A 5,339-nucleotide genomic window follows, 5' to 3' on the forward strand; every position below is an offset into this window, starting at 1 on the left:
GATACTTGAGTAATCCTTTTCCCTCCTGAACTAACATTTAGGCAAGAAATCAGCTAATTTGCTATTTTAAAATAATGGGCATTCATTTCATTTCAGTTTATTTATTCACTCATTCATTGAGTCATCAACAAACATTCAAAAACATATGACCAAGGCACTTGATTAAGTCAGAAATAAAGATTTACAAGATATCTGGTTTTGCCTTCACTATTTGTCTAGAATAAAGGAATTTATACTGATAATTTATATTTATTATACTTCAGACAAATTAAGCCCCAAGTTGGATGGTAAGCGTGTGTGAAGTTTGCTATAAATCTTTTCTCTGAAGAGATTTACTTTGTTTTCCTAGAAACAATTTAAGATTGAAGATTGGCAATTGAAGATTAAAAGCCAGTTTTATAGTTGACGTACAACTGCCTCCTACCAGCTAGAGCACCAGCTTCAGGGCCACATGTTGCTTATGCTCCCAGGGGTTTTACAGGGAGAATTTTTGCATTGGCAGTAGCATTGGACTGGGTAATCTCCAAGAGTCCTATCAACTCTTGATATGAATTAGGAATTAGACCAGATTAATTTCTAGTACTGATCAGCTCATATTTTGTCACATCGTATCTAGATTCAATACTTACTAACAATTTCTTTTCTGGGCCATCTGTTATCCCTCTGGGTCATTTACAAAATAAGCCCAGTGTTCTCTAAGGTTATTTTCACACATTCTAGAATCCTAATTAATATGATTTTAAAAGTTCTATCATTCCCCTTCTCTATGGGATTTATGTACTTTTTTCTACCTTTGGGGTTTTTCTTTATTTTTATGAACACTAATAAGTAAATCTAAGATTAACACTAGACAAAACCCAAATAGATGCAAACAGTTAATTTGATCTTATGACTTAGTTGAAATACTTCATTTCTTGTCTGCTGTTTGAAATGTCCTGAAAGAAACAGTAAAGTGGGAATCAACAGCAAGAAACGTAATAGGATCTTTAAATAATTTAGAGCTATGTGATCTTGACATAAAAGTGAATACTTTCTTTAAATTTTCTAGCAATTGCTCTCAGTTGAATCATAGGTTTCTCATTTTTTTCCTAATTGGTGGTAGAAGAAAATAGATGACCTGTGATTGATCCCCGAACCCCCACTCTCCGAATTAATATAAAGGCAGTAATATGATAATGAATGCCATCTTGAGGAAGTTTTGATATCAGAGCTCTAGCATATAATAAAAAATGCATTTGCATTTTAAAAGTTTACAGATAAAAAACTGGGAAGTCATCTTTTATTTGTCCTATTTTGTCATCGTGCAGGCATACAGTAAAAAAAAAAAGTTTTATTGAATTAATTTTGCAAAAGCCTCTCCTTGCTTCTAGGTTTTTCACATACTATTAAACTAGCATCTCCAACCCATCTTGGCAAAACCTTGTTGATCTTTGGGGTCCAACTCAACAGTTGCTTCCTCTCTGAAGGCTGCATGGACTACCTTATTTGGTAGTAAGCACTTTTCTCCCTATGTATCAAATTTCTTCTTCAGGCTCATAAACTCCTATGTATCTGGTCCCTGCCCGCTGCCCACTTCAACTCAGCACTACACTCATCTTGCCTTTCATTCCTCAAATATGCCAAGTGTATTGTAGCCTTAGAGACCTTGATCTATGTGTCAGAAACCTCAAGACCCATTTCAGACCTTCTCTGCCCTGCCTTCTACTGTCACTATGAAGTCTTTGAGCAGGATCTCAGACTATGATAGCACTTCTCTTTGGATTCATGGTACATAACCTTTTATTTCAACCTCGCTGTGATGCGGGATCCCCAGCTAACTCATTCGGTACTCAAAAGTTCATAGCCCAGCAGTGCAAAGGAGGTAAGTTCCCATAGCCCTTGACCAATGGTAGACGCATACCGGTGAAGCATTCAGGAGATCCTACAGAATCAACTATCAGTTGCCTATGGCCAATTCAGCAATGCATCTGTATATTGGCTTTCCTCTTTTCTGTTCCACTCCTGTATCCTGGGATCATTTCCCAAATGACTTGCTTGCAAACTTGTCTCAGGCTCTACTATCCTAAAGAATTCAAGCTAAGACAATTGATACGCAGAATAGCCTTATAAAGCAGACCCTCAAGATAGGAGGCTTACTCATAAGTCATGACAAACACTCCATTGCTATTTATAGTAGGTAGAATGATGCCTTCCCCCCCCCCCAAAAAAAGATGACCATTTCTGGACCCTAAAAATATTACCCTTCATGGCAGAAGAAATACAATCAAGGTGAAGAGTGTTGAGATGGGAGATTTCCCTAGATTGGATGAGCCTAGCCAAATCACATGGGTCCTTAAAAGCAGAGAACCTTCATGGACCATGGTCAAATGTGGCTATTATGGGTGATCAGAGAGGTGCACATTGCTGGCTTTAAAGATGGAGGAAGGGAACCACAAGCCATGGAATGCGAGCTGCCTCCAGAAGCAGGAAAAAGCAAGGAAATGGGTTCTCCCATAGAGCCTCCAGAAAGGAACCCAGCCCTACCACCACCTTGATTTTAGTATGATGAGGCCCACGACAGACTTCTACCTCACAGAACTGTAAGATAATGGTGGTGTTTGAAGGCACGTAGGTTTGTGACAATGATTACAGCATCCATAGAACACTAACGCACTGTTGGTAAGCAGGTCGCCAACCACACCTGGCATGCAGGAGCAACATGGTTACTACCAAGTCTCATCTGTAGGTATAGGTGGGCGATGAAGCATTGAATCGGTACTTGTAGTACTTGACCAGTATGGGGACAATGGTAAAGACTGGGTCTGACGAGCTTTTAGTAACTTCTTTGAAAGTCTGGGGAAAAAATAACAGGCTTATGTCAGCCAGCTATTAACCCAAGGCCTATTGTGAGACCCGTAGGGTCTTTGAGGCAAGGGTTAAGGAGAGCCTTATCTCCTGTAGCAGAGGGAAACCACCTAAAAGAGGCCCAGGATCTAATTGTAAGGTTGGCTGAGCTGCAAAGGAGATAAAATAGTCCTGACAATTCTTTATCAAAGTCAGAGCCTTGATTAAAAGAGAGTATAGCACTGGGGAGTAAGGAACAAGAGGGTAGACGAGCCTGAAAATGTTAAAAACCAGATTCCTTTAATGTGGAGCTGGCAGGAGAAGCTCATTCTTTCTTACCCAAAAAGACCTTGCCAAGGCCTCTAGTGAGGCAGATGCCTGCAAGATGATGCTTGACCTCCTCGAGATCCTCTTCCAATAAATACCCTTATCATTCTCCAAACTGAGAACTGGGTTGAGTCTCAACACGGCCTGAGCAGAGAACTACAATCTCTGCGTGGGAGGAAATAGCTTAGACACTGAAGGAATTGCAGAGCCTGGCTAATATGTACCATAAGGAACCAGGGGGAAATGTGTGTAAGCGGATCTTGAAGGTATTGGGCCAATGGTGGAGGTTGAGGGAAGAATATAAGGCAGGATGAAGGAGAACTTATTGTCATGGGAGCATTTACCCATGACATGGTGTGAAGGACTCCTAAAGCTGTTTCTAATATCCTGCTGGGATGGTGATTGAGGCTGGATTTGAGTATGGCACACAGTAAATGAGGTGGACGCAGGGGAAGTGCCGTGGCATAATATTAAGGAAAGGATCAGAACATTCCAGGATGTGTGAATATTAGAATGAATTCATTCTGTGAGACTGAACAACTCCATAACTGTATTCCCCAGGAACCTGAGTAGTTCTTTTCTTTCATTAAGGCAATAAAGAACGCTCGGTGTCTATTTAAAAGTCAGCAATGGCTGCCCACTGCAAACAGGTTGACCGTGGGACTGACGTGCTATGTATTATAAGTAGGGATGACGGGATTCTAGAAAGGCAGAAGCCACGTGATATTACTTAAATATCAGAGGCGAGGTGGACATCAGATAATGAACGGGAAGGCTGGGGTGGAAATTGGGGTGTGTTGATCTTCAGGGTTTTGTGACAATGGCTAATAGATCACAGAGTTCTGAGTGACAGCTGCATAAGTGTAACTTGACTATGCAGCAAGGTCTTCTCGAGGAAAAGCCCAGATGCCACAAGTATATGCAACATACATACCCAGAATATTTAAGGACTGTTGGATGAAAAAGTCTAGATTGAAATGGATACCAGGGAACCATTATGGCCCTTTGTGTAGATGGTGGCTTATGGAAACCAGGTGATGGATGGAGTCCTTGCTTAAGTCGGTCTCACAATGGTTTCCACTTTTGGGATTCTTACCCCATTCTCCAAGTATATATTTGGGATAAATGTATTTAAATCCCTGACCTGTAGAGTAAGAGCCATTATGGGAGAAAGAGTCACATGGGAACTTCTGAAAATGTACCCTGTTAGTAAATCATGAGCAATCACAGGAGAAAATGCAGACATCGATGTCAACATCAAAACTTTTAAAAGACACAAAGGTAATGGGCTCCATCATAACCTTACTTCTTAAATTATTCACCAGACTCTCAAAAAGAGCAGAGGAGTAATAGAGGATGAGGGTGTCCTGCTGTTAGTCTGTTGGCATTGATATGCAGATATTGTTCTGCTTAATTTCCATCAGAAAGGAGGATCAAAAGTAGTTCACATTTCTCTGGGATGGACAGCAATGATTTACCCTGTTGCCCCTAGGTGATGTTAAATCTGCTCTATGTCATAGTGTAGTCTAGGAGGACCTTAGTCATCTTGACATTCTGCAGAAACAGCATTCAAGGTGGATTTGGCGTCAGTGACAAGTACTCCAGATGCCCTAGTAAGATTTATGTGTGCCAGCGTGTGATAAACTCCATGACAAATCAGGGGCCACACTGAAGAAGTATTTAGAGGTCTAACAACCGGAGGCATGCCTACCTATCCAGTAAGGGATAACTTGTTGCACCTTGTATTCCTTAGCACTGGGATAGAGGCACAAGGTTTAGCAGGCTCCTCTGGGCTTTGGAAGCACATATGTTGTACTTAGTATATTCCTCTAATCCATTTATCAGGGCTAGTGGGCAGAAAGCTCAGTTTCAAGTGGATCCCACAAAAAAAAAAAAAAAACAGTTTTAGGCTTTGGTCCAAACTGCACTGCTACACTGACTTGTACATGTGGCAGTGAAGAATATTTCGTGGAGTCTCTGGCAACCCCAGTAGAAGGTTGCAGCAGCCCTGGAGGGTCCTGGAGGGAGGCCATGCTTTCTGCAATGGAGAACTACTCAGGTTCCTGGCATGCTGCTGCACCCTCATAGAGACCAAGCATCTGATTATGGGACATTAAGGGACCAAGTAAATGGAGCTGTCTCCTCATGAGCTGGATCCAGAGTCATAAATTCAGATGGGCACAGCAATG

Source organism: Rousettus aegyptiacus, unplaced genomic scaffold (genome assembly GCF_014176215.1).
Source record: "Rousettus aegyptiacus isolate mRouAeg1 unplaced genomic scaffold, mRouAeg1.p scaffold_m13_p_8, whole genome shotgun sequence".
NCBI classification, from domain to species: Eukaryota; Metazoa; Chordata; class Mammalia; order Chiroptera; family Pteropodidae; genus Rousettus; species Rousettus aegyptiacus.